Consider the following 16226-nt stretch of genomic DNA (forward strand, 5'->3'; position numbering starts at 1 on the left):
TTGTTGTTATAAAGTGATTTTTATAAAGATAAAATGTTCATTTCATACATTATATTGTAAATTAAAAATATAGTATTTGAGGATAAGAATATAATTTCACCCTAAAATGATTTTTCACAACAAAAGCTAGAAATTTGAGCTAATGAGGTTATGTTAAAAATCACTTTTCCAACCGGTGATGAAACTAAAAGAATTCTATAGATTGAGCCAAAATAAATATAATAATTTTTTTTATCTAAAATGATATATATATATATATATTAATTAATATAAAAATTAAATAACTATTATATATATGTGGATTAAATCTAGAATAAAATATTAATTGGACCAATATATTTTTCTTAACATAATTCATACATATTTTTTATTTACGGTAAACTATCCATTTGGTCACCCACCTATTACTTAATTTATGTTTTGGTCGCTCAACTATTATTTTTTTTCAAAATCATATTTAACCTTACGTTTTGGTTATGTTTTGGTCACATGCCGTTAAAAAGTAACAATAATGTTAACATGATATTTTTTAATTATTTTTCAATCCTAACATGACATTATTTTATGATGACATGTCAACATCATTGTTAATTTTTTAAAGATCATGATAAAAACAGAACCAAAATGTAACATTAGGTGTGATTTAAAATAAATAATAGTTGAGTGAACAAAACACAAACTAAATAATAAGTGAGTGACTAAATAATCAATCTACTTTTTTTTGTGCAGGGGGTGGCCATAGCCTTGGTAGGCCTAGGCCTAGGCCTAGAAATTCCCATGTTTCCAACCATAGATTTAAATCAGTTTTTGAGGGTTTAACATTACTTAGCATAAAAAATCACAAGTAGTTCACATTGATAAATTTAGTCTTTGTTTCTTTTAGTTTCTTTTCTAAGTGACTATTTAATTTGTTTCAAAAGGGCTTCCTTGCTCATGTAGAGTAGTGGAAAAAATTTCACGTATAAGACTCTTACCATGTTATTTTTTATCTAGAGTCATTGCTACAGTGTTAAGGAGAGAATGTCAAAAATAACGTGCAACTTTAATTTTTTCGGTGGAAGACACATGGAGTTAGGTTTCCCAAAGTTGAAGACGCACAACAGTCTGAAGTCTTCAACCGAAGACTTCATGCATTCTAGGAGTCTTCTAAAAGTATTATAGCAATTACCCTAGTCTAAAAAATAATGTTCGAGGTAGATTATTTTGATAAATTTTTTTCAATGACATTATTTTAACCATTATCTCGTTTCAAAAGTTATCTTTAGCGATTATCTACATATATTTTCCTTTCTTGTTTTTATTTCTTATTTCTTTATTCAATTTTTATTTAAATTTAAATAGACATTTGATTTCTTTCTTTTTACATACTTTTTAAACGTTAATTTTTGGCTTTCTTATGGCACGATTATTCGTATATTTTTATGGTACAATTTTTTATATTGTTATAATAATTTAGCGTTTCGTGTTATATTCATCACGACGTATCTCCTAATCAGTAAAAATTGACAATCTTATATAATTAAATTATCTTTTACAGCAGTTTATCAATGCATTTAGAATCGTTCAAATAATTTGTTAGATTTGTTCTCTTAATTTTTATACATACATTAACATTGTGTCTAGGTATGAATAGAGACAGAGAGATTATTGATAGTTGATAGGGTTTTTTGTTTTGTTTTTGTTTTTGAAAGATAAAGCATGTATTTAAGGAAATATTTTGATTTTATTTTTCTTTATAATTTTTTTAAAGTAATATGAGAAAATATTCATTTATTGAAAATCGTAACAACAACGTCTTGTCTATTACAAATTGAAAAAACACAATCGGGACTATCATAAAATCTTATAATGATCGCTTAGTGATAGTTTGATAAGAAAAAATATTAACAAATGAAGCAACGACGTATATAAATTGATCGCACCAACGACTCTGAGTACCAACCATGGAGGAAAAAAACTTGAAGAATATCTAAAATGACAAACGTAGAAGCAATCTCCCCTGAAAGGTAATCTCATCTATGGAAGCATGTTGAAATACAAACCAATAAGAAAAACCAATAAATAAACCTGCACCGGAAGTTTACAAACACCCGTAGCCATCAGGGTGGACTTCCATGGTGCCCGGGGTATCCCGGACAACCCCTCATCTAGGGGCGGACCTCCATGGTGCCTGAGGTATTTCAAGCAACCCCTCCACAAGTGTCACTCCTAATATAAGTGTCACCCCTCAAAAGTGACATCTCTGGGGCTCTTGCAACCACTGATTTTTTATCCTGGGTCCACTTCTGGTAACCATGATACCCTTTATTAAAAAAAGTTTAAGAGAAAACATTAATATTAAACTATGATAAAACTAAAATTGAAAATTAGTAAACATAAAAAGAAATAACGAAAAATAGAAACAAAAGGGAAGGGAGATGGCCATGAACGAACACCACAATTGCGATCCCGTCGATTTGTTTGTAACTCCTAAACTGCCGTATAGAATGAGAAATTTTGGTAACTCCCGTCGATTTACAGCGCAGGAAATCCCAATAGTTAGTTCTTTATAATTCTTTGAATTTCTATGTTACGATTATGTTACATTTTTTGTATCTTATCTTTTTTTAATGAAAATATAATTTATTTAATTTAAAAAAGGAAAACACGTGACTTGCAAACGTTAAAGAGGTGTTGCGCCCTTTCATAGAGCTATTGCTTTCATAGTAAAACTAATTATATATTGGGCTTTTACGTAATTGTCCCCCTGTGGATCTTAACACTCTTCCGAAGTTCACAAACTAATTACCCTTATTTATTTTAAGGACCACTGTATCAAATCTCCTTTTTTTCATTAGCGAAAAATTTAGGTACAAATTTACTCATATTTACCATCATTATGTTGGAGGACAAAGCCATAACAACTTTGCTTCAGTGTTTGCTTACTGTGATTATATCTATGGGACTAATAAGTTAATCAAATAATGTTTGAAGTGATTAAAATGTATTATTTGTTTAAAATCTTTTTTAGTTATCGATAATACATACATATCCTACAAATACAACTATTTAAATTTGAAATATTTAGTAAGAATATTATTCTCTTTTATCACTGAAATTACTTGATGGGTTAATCGAAATTTGTACCCACATTTTCCCGGAATCTTGATCTCTTCTTAGGCTCCTAGTATCAACTTTTTGGGTGTAATCTGAGTGGCCTCAACCAAATTGGTTTATGCAGTTTCATCACCAACATTTGAATTTTCCTCTCTTTGAAAACTTGTCCCTCAAGTATTCAAGACCGATAATTTTTTTTTGATAAATTTACACAAAATCCCCTGGAAACTTTTTTCTTAAACCATGACCCTCTCCTCTTTTTTTTTTTTTATAAAGAGGAGGGGAGTTGAACGACTTTTCTTATAATTTCTCAAACTTTATGACATTCTTTTTCAGGCATTATTGTGGAATTTTTACCTTCACTGGTTATAAAATGACACCTGGCATAAATCACAAGGTTAACCATAACCCTAGGGTAGATAATTTGGTCATGTCTAATGATACAAAAACGTAACCTTGGTTTATTCATTTTGGTCCACATTTAAAGTAGATGGAAACATAGTTAGTTTTATGATATCAATGGTAGATCTGCATCTATTTTAGGATGTGTAAATGCTCATCCCGAAATCAATAATTTCCTTAATTGTTTATTTATTTTATTGATTTTATTTATCTTATATAAAAATTTTATGTTATATATATATATATGTAAAATTATTTTTAATTCCGTCGCTATATAATATATAACTAATCGTACGTTTGTAAATATTTTGAATATCAAAGCACCACCCACTATAGAATGATTTCTTAATATTATGTTCTGGTTATTTTTTAAGTTTTTTTTAAAGTACTTAGAATCACTAGAAAAATTCAATAAAAACTTCATAACATTAAATAATAAAATTAATTTCAAAATTTTAATAAATGACGTTTTTATATTTTATATTATAAATTCTCAATTGAATTAATGTTTAGTTAAGATACAACATCAACTTAGAGAAGAGCATAGAGTGAGGAATTCACGAAGATGATGAGTCTAAAATATAATATCTTAATATAAGTTAAAAAAATAGAAATCAATAATTGGAGAACTTATAAGAGCATAACTCTTTAGAGTAATTTAGGAAATATTTTTGGTATATGATCCATAATAAATTAGGTATATTGCTTAATTATTTCAGTTATAACTTAAAAAGATACGGTCAAAATATTTTTAATTATAACCGAAATTATTATTAATTATATAATTATTTTGAAATAAATTTAATATTTAAAGTTAAAACCCATCCTAAATTAACCTCATAATAAACCACCGTACAACAAAATTATCCGGATGGTGAAGTGTTTGACTTTTTGTAGAATAAAGAAGGGGGCTGCTAATCGTTTTTATGGCCTACTCCACAAGTAAATTTACTCAATAATTTGACTTTTTGTTTGTTTGTACGCATTGCCTTAACTAATATTGATAATTAGGTGACGGTTGATTACTATCCTTTTCCTGTCGTCAAATTATTTACATATCAAAGTTGATGGCTATCTGGACATCACTTACATCAGTAGTTATGATTCACCATTCTTCGAAGTTTGTACACAATATGATAAAATTATTAGATTTTTTTAGTGATCTAGTATTATAAAATATTTTTTATCAAAAATTTTTTAATTATTGATAGTGTGCATACATTATGTGAATATAATTGTTCAAATTCAAAATATTTTAAAAAAACAACATTTCATTTTACACTAACTCATTTGATGGGTTGAAAATATTCTTACCTTTATCAACCCTAAACCTAACTCATTAACCATAAATGAGACAAGGTTATTAAAATTGAACATTTGGGAAAGAAAGAGAAATAAAACTGCTTCCCCCCCCCCACCAAAATGTATGTTCTTCTTCTTTATATGAACAAAAATTCCTTTGGGTACACAATCAAAAAAGAAAAATCCTTTGGCTATATACCATTAACGATAACACAGCAAAGTTGATGGCGAAAATGCGAGTTTCAGCAAAGTTGCTAACTGCTTTTAAGGAGGTCTGCTCTGATGATAACAATAATAATAAATAAAATTGAAAAAACCACCCAAAAAAATTAAAATGTACATGTACGGTTATTTCTAAAATCTATAGATTTATTAGAAACCATTTAGTTGTGTTTTAATATTAATTTTGTTTATAATATCGGGATGTCTTGAATACAAAAATTCTTTAATTTTTCTTTTGATGGAGCTTCGATTTCTGAAGATAGAAGTCTGTTATGTTATATATATATATAAATTACATTTGGATTTCATTTTTACAAATTTTTAAAAATAATTATGAATAAATTATTTGTGTATAAGATATATTTTCTATATAAAAAATATGAATTTGTTGAATTCATAGATTTCTTACGAATTTTTAGTTTCATCTCAACTGTATTAAATATTAACTAGCCCCTCTCCTGGGTGTTTTTCCTAAGTTATTTTCTTCTTGTGCCGCTCTACCTTTTATACTTTTATTTGGTCGGTGACGACACTAGCTATAGTGATGGTTGTTGACGGTGGGTGTTTCTTATATTTTACTTATTTTTTATATTACATCTTTATTTTTCTTTTAGTTTTTAGTTTTTAATAATTATGTCCTTATGTATATTTATATGTCTTTGTAGCATAATTTTTCTGTTTTTTGGTATGTTTTTGATCGTTTGATCATTCTTTTCGTTTTTATATTTTCTCATGGATAAATTTGACAATGCCTCGACTAATCAAAACGACACTTATTTATTATCGTGATGATCTTCCATGTTTGGATCCTTGGATTGGATTAGGATACATGGTTGCATTCGTGGATAGTTTATCACCTCTCTCAACTCTGATATGTGATTTGTCAGTGCTCTTTTAGTAGTTTTCATTTCATGTTATGGTTCATTTATCAATACAGTAAGATCTATTTGTATCTTTTTTGTTCGAGTATTTGATTGGGTTTTTAATCTTTTTCTTATGGTTCTTTGGCTAGTTTCTTATGTAATGGTTTATGTGATTTGTCAGTGCTCTTTTAGTAGTTTTCATTTCATGTTATGGTTCATTTATCAATACAGTAAGATCTATTTGTATCTATTTTTGTTCGAGTATTTTGATTGGGTTTTTAATCTTTTTCTTATATGGTTCTTTGGCTAGTTTCTTATGTTAATGGTTATAGGAAAATATCCTAATTACGTGTTTAGTTTATGATTATGATTATAAACATTTATTTAATTTTGAATTTCTTTTAATAAAATCAGCTTCTTCTATTAAAAAAATTCTTACAAAATTTTAATCCATGTCATGTTTGTGTAGTTTCATTCCACATTTTCTATATAAAAAAATCATAATATTTTGTGCAATATCTTTTTCATTCCACATTTTTATAATTTGTAGACTTAAAAAAATTCGTTATATATTAAATAATAATCTTATATTATACATACAGTGCCGCACCATTTAAGGATCAACTAAACTTCATTTAACAACTTAATCAGCCCTTAACTCTTTCATCTAATCCACATTTAATTGCTAACCACCTTATTCTAAAGATGATATATCAAACTTAGGGGCTGTTTGTTTGCCTCTTAATAAAATCATTAGCGCGTTTGTTTCGCACCTCTGAATGATTTAGTTGTTGATTGATTTAGCAAAATAGTGATGAATGATTCAACACAGAAATACATTCTGAATGATTCAGCCATGATCAACAACATGTCATTTAGAGTTAATTCATACAGATCCTCTGAATCATTCAGCGCTTAATCATTCAACTTAATCATTCAACGCTCATTCTGAAGTAAACAAACAACCCCTTAATCTTTATTCCCACACTATAAATGACAAAATAATCAGCCCCTCGGAAATAAAAAGAAAAAAATCATAAAATTATCTTATTTCGCATAAAATATTTTGTAAATGCAACACATGAGGTTGGTAACACATTATTTTAAGTGCCGCTGCTGGGCTTAATGATCTTTTATTTAAGGTTGAATCTTCAATGGAATGATGTGTCAATGTCCCTTGACCATCATCATATTAGTTTAACACAAATGTATTAAACCGTGATTAGCTGTAAAATTATTTATTATTTCATAAAAAATATTTTTAAGTAGGGGATTCTCAGGTACTACAGTCTTAATATACGGTTAAAAAATGTGCTACCAGAAATATTAATTTTTTTAATATTTCTGATAAAGTGCTACATAAAATATTATTTTTTCTACCGAAAATGTTAATATTAGGTGCTACTTAAAATGTTTAACGTTTTCGGTAAAACACTACCTAAAATATTATTATTTTTCTACAAAAATATTAATATTGAATTATGCCAGAATTTTGTTAGCAAAATAATATTTTCAATAAAAATAATTTAAGAACACTTTATCGAATATTAAAAAAATATTGTACAACAAACTACCCTTCTAAGTATTAGTTTAACACAATGTATATTAGTTTAACACAAATGTATTAAACCATGATTAGCTGTAAAATTATTTATTATTTCATAAAAATATTTTTTAAGTAGGGGATGCCTCAGGTACTACAGTCTTAATATAAAGTTAAAAAAATATGCTACCGAAAATATTAATATTTTTTAATATTTTTGATAAAATGCTACATAAAATATTTTTTTTACTGAAAATGTTAATATTATATGCTACTTAAAATGCTTAACATTTTCAGTAAAATATTATCTAAAACAGTATTTTTTTACCAAAAATATTAATGTCGAATTATATCAAAAATTTGTTAGTAAAATAATATTTTTAATAAAAAATAATATTTTATCGAATATTAAAAAAATATTGTACAACATAACTACCCTTCTAAGTAAACGGTTTAACTGTAAAATTATTTATTTATTTCAATTTTTTATTTTTTAACGAAATTCCAACAGTGTTCGTCAGCTGGTAAATATCTTCCGTACGTAGGACTCTGATGTTACCGACAATTCTCCCCGCTCACCTCGACGGCGCGTGCCAACGCGTTAAACCGTACTCTTTCTCTCTCTCACCCTTTATTTCTCTCTCCGACCTTCTTATCTTACCCTCTCCCTCCCTCCCTCTAGCTTCGAATTTCCTTCGGTTAAACTCTACTTTTGCATGGGGAGTCACCGGGGAATCAAGATCCGGCAAGTGCCGGCGGATTTTCCCGGCTAAATGCGAGAAACCATTAGTCGTTGTTGTTTATATAATCCTTTATCCTCGCGAACTAGTAGGAGAAGAAAATAATGGCAATAACCGCGAAGATATCCACAACATCAGAGACAATAAGCAGAACCTTTCAGTGAAACTCCAAAAAGGAGTTGGCAAGTTTTCCATTATTTTCACTTAAGTCCCTTTGCAATGGCTGCCACGACTAATACAACAACGACTCCAGTAGACTCAGTCTCAGCTGACGAGTTAGCAGCCAAGGCCGTCCACAAAAGGTACGATAGGTTAGTGATGGTTAGAACCAAGGCTATAAAAGGTAAAGGAGCATGGTATTGGGCACATCTCGAGCCCATGCTCGTTCGTAACACCGATACCGGACTCCCCAAAGCTGTAAAACTCCGATGTTCTTTGTGCGATGCTGTTTTCTCGGCCTCTAACCCTTCAAGAACAGCATCAGAACATCTAAAGAGGGGAACATGTTCCAACTTTAACAGTCTTGTTAAACCCATTTCTTGTGTTTCTCCTGTTTCTCCATCTCCGACAACTGTGGCAGCAGGAACCGCTACTCAAGGTAATAGAAAACGAAGTTCTTCGGTCATGGTAACTGCCAGCGGCCAGGTCCTTGTTGCCTCCGGTTCGGGTTCTATTTCTGGTTCTGGTCCGGGTTGTTCTTATCAGGCTACTCCGTTGGCTATTGTTGATCCTTCAAGGATATGTGGGGAGTCAACTTACTCGCTGTCGCCAGGTGCGCTTGTGACGACGAGTGGTGGAAGTTTGGCGCCACAAAATCAGCATCATTTGGTTTTATCTGGTGGTAAAGAGGATTTAGGTGCTTTGGCTATGTTGGAAGATAGTGTAAAGAAGCTAAAAACTCCTAAAACTTCATCCGGGCCAACATTAAGCAAATCCCAGATTGAGTGTGCAATTGATTTGTTAGCTGATTGGATTTATGAGTGTTGTGGGTCGGTTTCATTTTCGAGTCTTGAACATCCAAAGTTCAGAGCTTTTCTTAATCAGGTCGGGTTACCGCCAGTTTCAAGGAGGGAGCTTGCTGGGAGTAGATTGGATGTTAAGTATGAGGAAGTGAAAGCTGAATCCGAGGCAAGGATTAGAGATGCGATGTTCTTTCAGGTTTCATCCGATGGGTGGAAAGTTAGTACCGTTGCTAGCGGCGAGCGGAGCTTGGTAAACTTGACCGTAAATTTGCCTAATGGGACTAATTTGTATAGAAGGGCAGCTTTTGTTAGTGGTTTTGTTCCTTCAAAATATGCAGAGGAGGTGCTGTGGGAAACGGTGACAGGAATTTGCAGGAATGCTGTGCATCAGTGTGCAGGGATTGTTGCCGATAAGTTAAGGCTAAAGCATTGAGGAATTTGGAGAATCAGCACCATTGGATGGTTAATCTATGTTGTCAGTTTCAGGGTTTTAATAGTTTGATTAAGGACTTCACCAAGGAGCTTCCTTTGTTCAAGACAGTGACTTATAACGCCTTGAAGCTTGCAAATTTCATAAATATCACGCCTCAAATTCGAACGAGCTTTGAAAAGCATCTGTTACAAGAGTGTGGGAGTGCCGGGTTATTGAAGGTGCCTTTGTGTGATCAGGAGAGCTTGAATTTTGGACATGTTTATACAATGATTGAAGATATATTGAACTCTGCTAGGGCACTTCAGTTGGTTTTACTTGACGAAACATATAAAATGGTATCCATGGAAGATCAGGTTGCCGGGGAAGTGGCTGAGATAATTCGAGATATGGGGTTTTGGAATGATTTAGAGGCAGTGCATTCACTGGTTAAATTGATCAAGGAAATGGCACAAGATATTGAGGCCGAAAGACCATTAGTTGGGCAATGTCTGCTACTTTGGGAAGATCTCAGAACCAAGGTGAAGGATTGGTGTTCTAAATTTCACATTGCAGAAGGTCCAGTAGAGAAAGTGATTGAAAGACGGTTCAAGAAGAACTACCACCCGGCTTGGGCTGCTGCATATATACTTGATCCACTTTATTTGATTAAAGACATGAGTGGGAAGTACCTTCCCCCTTTTAAATGCTTGACAGTTGAGCAAGAAAAGGATGTTGATAAGCTGATAACCAGGCTTGTATCGAGGGAGGAGGCTCATATTGCTCTTATGGAACTTATGAAATGGAGAACAGAAGGGCTTGATCCGGTATACGCCCGCGCTGTGCAGATGAAGGAGAGAGATCCTATCACTGGGAAGATGAAAACTGCTAATCCCCAAAGCAGTAGGCTTGTTTGGGAAACTTATCTTACCGAGTTCAAGTCCTTAAGAAAAGTTGCAGTTAGGCTTATTTTCCTCCATGCAACATCATGCGGATTCAAATGCAACCGGTCATTGTTGAGATGGATAGGTGCTCATGGGGATTCAAGGGTAGGCATGGAGAGGGCTCAAAAGTTGTTATTCATTGCTGCACACTCCAAGCTTGACCGGAGGGTTTTTTCCAGCGATGAAAAGAAGGATGCAGAGCTTTTCGCATTGGCAAACGGTGAGGATGATGTGCTAAATGAGGTTCTTGTTGAAACATCCTCAGTGTAGCGTTTTTCTTTTTCTCCCATTTCTTTATATATTTGAGAATTGTAGGATTTTTTGAATTCTTTTCACTACTTTATTTTCTCCATTTTTGTATAGCTTTGTACTCATACCACTGTTTAGCCTCACAGCTTGAGCATTTTACCACCCTAGCATGATCTTTGGGGCTTCGCTTCTTCAGAAAAGTCTTCTTTGTGTAAAACATATATAGATATCTGCACGAATAGAAGTTACGAAACAGGAAGAAAACTGTAATTTTTTTCTCCTCTAGGATTCTTTTATGAACATATCTCGTCTGTGTATTCTTTTGAGGTTTACAAACAAGCCATTCTTTTAACATAAAACACTTATGAACCATAGACCCTGTCACTTGAGTAATACAGAAGCTATGCAATCAGGTTTGGCTTGTACGCTACCTTATATGTGCTTTTTCGTTTAGAAACTCGATATATTTTGTGTTCTTAAGAATCCAAAAAAAAAAACAGTTTCATTTGTAGTCCAAATCCATCATGTATTAATTAATCTTGTAAACACAGTTACCATTCTGTCTGAAAAATTTGCACTTTGTTTCCTTGTTTGATCAGATGCAGCTGGTCCCTGCATGACCATCTCATTTCCTTTATAAATAAGCGTGACCGTCTTTTTAGCTTTCAAACATGTCCAATTTGGATGTATAATTTGCTCTTTGATTAATGATAAAACTGTTGGGGGGATTTTTCTGAAAAACCCCTCACTATTGTGGATTTTTGGGAACTTGACTTTGGCTGCTTGATGGTCCTTATATATACTCATCTAAAGGGTCTTTCTGCAAACTGAACTTGGTTCCAACTCAGCCTTGTTTTCGGCCAAAACCGGTAATAGTCTCGACCATGATACCATAACAGAAGTTTCTGCCTTCTTGTATGCGCAGTGTTTAGTTTTTGTGGCTGGTGACGCAATCAATCATTCTAAACAGGTTGAAAACTGAAATCAGAACCCAAGTATAATCACTTCTCTGAACTTGGTTAAAGTACATTTTGTCAGAAATGTTTTTCAAACATTGGTAAAACCAATTATTGCAAGTTGAACAATAAGCTTAAAGATCATTATGCTGAATGTCTTTATTTGTTGGCAGGAGCATACGAGAAAGTATTGTGCGACTGGAAAGGCCACCATAAGAGGGGTGGGCGTTAGTATTGTTGGACCATGATTGGAGAGGAATTTGGCTGAAGAATCCAAAGGAAGTTAAAGTTTCAGCAAGGTGGGTGTGTCGGTTTGCGATAGGTTCCTCGAACTGGTCGGGTGGATGACAAACCGAATTTCAGTACGGTCAGCAACCTCGGAAGGACCCTGGGACCTGGCCTTTCTAGCTGGAGGAGCACTAGTACAAGTCCCATGTCTTTCGTTTTGTGTGTGTGTGTTGTGTCATTGGGAGATTGGAACCCCACCATGAAAGAAGTGGAAGTCATTTTCCAAGCTTTGGTTTGTGTGTGGGAGAAAGATGAGGTTTTTGCCATCAAATCATCTTTTGGGGGTAGCTTATCTTTTAAACATTCCTGAGCTCATGATGCTAATACAGACCCCCACTCATGATACCACAAAGGTATTAAATAGGACCCAAAGCAAATGAAGATTGTCGGCATGAAGCAATGGAAATATAAACTTACCTTTTCCTTTATACATACATATTTATATTTTCCTCTTCAAACAAGCATTTTAAAGTCTCATCTTTTTTGCTTAAAGCATTGATGGAATTAGATTCAATTCACCCACCAGCATCCTAAACAGTTAAAATCTTTATAAAGATGAAAAAGTGGAGTAAATTTTGTTGGTTTTTTTACCACACACGTGTCTTTGGGGTCTTGTCAGTCTTATTCTTCTTCCAATTAATAAGATATTAGTGGAGAGACAGTATTTCCTGTCGGCCAAGACTTTGTAATGTTGACTGCTCACTGACCAGCCTAAGTCACCCACTAATCTTTTTGTTTCTCAGCGTACAAGGTATGCTTCAAATACTTGTACTCCTTTTATCGTCTTATGTTTTGTTTGGTTAAAGGGAAAAGCTGTATATAAAATGATTAGTATATAAGATACGGGCACTCTCTTTAAGCAAAGAATCTTTGCCATTTCTTTTTCTTTTTCCTTCTATTATTCTGGTTTCCACTCATTGAGTGCTCATTCTATTTGAATTTCTCTTGCCATTAACAACTATGCTTAAAGTCATTTGCATGCATTATTGTCCTTGGCGGTTTTATTTTATAATTATTATTGGTGTTGTAGTTCGAGAGGGAACTTAAAATGCAAATGACAAAGATGTAGATAACTTATTTTTGGCATCGATGCTCAAAGTTTTGAAAAAGATACATTACTATGAAACACAGTTTGGTTCCTAGTAATGCTTGGGAGTTGCGATCGAGCAACGTGAACGCTAAATATGGTAAAAACAAGAGGGCGTTATACATGTATGAATTTGTATTGTCATGGACCACTATACCAATTTTATTACCATAACAAAAATGTCACGTGGGACACTTACCATAATTTCTTCAGTTAATTATTAAATTCAATTGTTAATTAGTAGGCAAGGGAACTAAAATAATTCAAACCTCTGCGTTTCAAATTCTGTACATATATATAAAGGGCTGCAGTTTTTGTCATTTGTAAAATTTTGGAATTGCACTTTTCAAGAAAAAGATCAACGTCGCAGATTTTAACATCGACAACAAAAGTTGCCAACTCATTTTAAGCTGAACGTCAAATGCAACATCTTAATTAAAACAAAAAATAATAAATGCCAAATCATCATTTTTCCTTTATATTACTTTCCTTTTTAATATTAGAATATGATTATAAGATAATATATATTCAAATTTTTTTTAATTAATTTATAACCTCATACCTTCTACGGACGCAATTGTTTAACCTAGAATTTCTAGGAAGAAGAACATTTCATTTATTATTATCACTTTGATCACTTGATATGATCTGTCTCTTTATTACTCTTAATTCATTTATTTATTTATTTTACATTATAAATTGAAAGAGATCACGTCAACCTATTAGAAGTTTAGACCTGAATTACGGGATGTCAACAATTAAAATCATTCATATATAATATCATGGATTTAGTAATTATTTAGTATGTTTATAAAATGTTTTGAGAGTGGAAAAAATAAGACAAAAATTTTGCTCCAAGAATAGTGCTGGAGTTTAGACCACACATTAATAATGATATATTGAATAGCTGTACAATGTTACATTACTATAAAATTCCAAAACATTGTATTTAGAAAGAACAAGAAAAAAAAAAGAACAAATCATGGGTGTCCTAATGAATTATTGCTACAACTAGGCAAAAATGATTCGGGCTGTGTTTACTGTTACGTTTGAATGGGAAGTACAGTAAAGAGGCACGTGCTTCATCAATGCTTTGTATAATGCGCTTGTTCATTCTTTTAGGGATAGGGTTAAGAAAAATAACTTAGTTTTTTGAAACAAATATTTAGTCAAGAAATTCATTTTAAAACTTTATATATAAAAATATTTCGATAAAAAATTATTATCATATCTCATAAAAATTATTTTTGCATAAAATTTATTTAGAGTGTATTAATTTTATAATTAAATTATGTGTAATTATATAATTATGATTAATCAGTATTATAATTTATAAATTTTATTGAATTGAATATAATTAGAGGTCTCTAATTATATTATATACTTCTGAAGGGGAAAAAAGTGAGAGTAATCATGGACCACTCTTAATTGATACCTTTTTTTTAGTTATGAATTATACGTAGATATTTACTCCCTCACTTCACTAAATTTATCCTTTTGAATTTTAAATGGATGACATTATTTTTTTATTAAACTTTAATCTCTCTTTATTTCACTCATTGTACTTTCATTTTTCCAATTTACTCACTGAACTTTTGAATTGCTCTATTTTGGTCTTTCTGAATTATTCTATTATATTTTAGTATGATGTGGCATTTTATTTATTTCATATAAAATAATTTAAAATATGAAATAAATAGACGGTGATCGTCCACTGTTCTTCAGTGTTGATGCCACTATCGACAATTATAAATTATGGGTTGTTCAGTCTCAGGTTTCATAGTCCGTTTCGTAGGTTTCATAGTCCGTTTCGTCTTGATCCCCTGAGTTCGAATTCGACCTTTACTTTATCGAAACATGCTCTGAATCCGATCAAAAGTGAGAAAACGAAACGTCGGCTGCCGTTGACCGCCATAGATGGTGGTCGTTAGATCCCATATTTCATGGATTGGTTTGCCATGACCCCTTGAGTCCGAATTCGACCTTCATTTTGACGGAACATGCTCCGAAGTCCATAAATAGAATATCGAAAGTGAGGAAACCAAAATGTTTCAATCGAGATTCACAGGTTTTAGGACATTTTTTGGTGAAACAACCATCAGATTCAGACTCAGTGTGTCAAAGCGAGTCTCTCAATACAATTTGGGATCAAATAGTTTCCAATTTCGAAGGTCGACGGTAACGAGAAGGGGCGGTGGTGATGCTGTAGATGGTGGAGAAGTGGAAATATTATTTTATTATTTATTTCAAATTATTTTTATATTTTAATAATAAAAAAAACCACATCATAGAATAATAATAAAAAATAATTTATAATGACCAAACATGAGTAATTTAAAAGTTCTGTGAGTAATTGGAAAATTTTAAAGTAAAATAAGTGAAATAGGATATAAAGTAAAGTTTAGCAAGGAATGATATAGTTTAACCTTTCAAAATTGTCTTATATGTCTTATTAAAAAAATCAACAAACAATAGTATTTATATTTCCTTTTTTATCATTATTTGTCTCATTCTTTTACATTTATCAAAATAAGTCTGTTAAATATATCAATTATTTTTTTATTATTTTTTTATTTTTTTATTTTTTTTATTTTTTCGTTTTTTCATTTTATATTTCTTAATATGTGGGCAAATTTATCTCTAAAAATTATGTGTTTAATTAAAATATGATAAAAATAATGGGATGAAGAGAATGTAATATAGTGTTAAAATTTTATATTATTTTTTTACAAAGTGGAAACTAAAAATTATCACAACCTTGACGAAGCCTAATAAACAAATAAAGAAAGAAAGAAAATGATATTGTATGGTCATAGACACGTGGTCAACTAGAGTGTTGGGATGATTGATTCATGGGAATTGGATCTAATTGGTCAGTGTCCGTGCCCTCTTGACCAGTTTACGTCTTTAATTATTGCTCTATTTATTTTAAATATAATATATATATATATATAATACTAATAGGAATATCCTGAGCTGTCTGTCAGTACTGAACTATATCAAATAAACGCATCGAAACATAATAAGTGGTTAAATTTCAAAATTAAGATGATTTGATGATAATATTTTTATCAACTACAATCGAATGTACACTCCAAAACCAAAGACACATCTTGTCTCCTAACGTTAAAATAGTTGTTGGGTCTTACAATATTAAAAGGTT

At 31.6% G+C, this 16226-nt stretch overlaps 1 pseudogene; it reads left to right on the forward strand.

The window, feature by feature from the left end:
* The first annotated feature begins 8109 nt into the window (after positions 1 to 8109).
* On the forward strand, positions 8110 to 11029 carry LOC120193464 (annotated as a pseudogene).
* The last annotated feature ends 5197 nt before the right edge of the window (positions 11030 to 16226 follow it).

The sequence above is a fragment of the Hibiscus syriacus genome, unplaced genomic scaffold (assembly GCF_006381635.1).
Source record: "Hibiscus syriacus cultivar Baekdansim isolate YM2019G1 unplaced genomic scaffold, ASM638163v2 tig00116996_pilon, whole genome shotgun sequence".
Taxonomy (NCBI): domain Eukaryota; kingdom Viridiplantae; phylum Streptophyta; class Magnoliopsida; order Malvales; family Malvaceae; genus Hibiscus; species Hibiscus syriacus.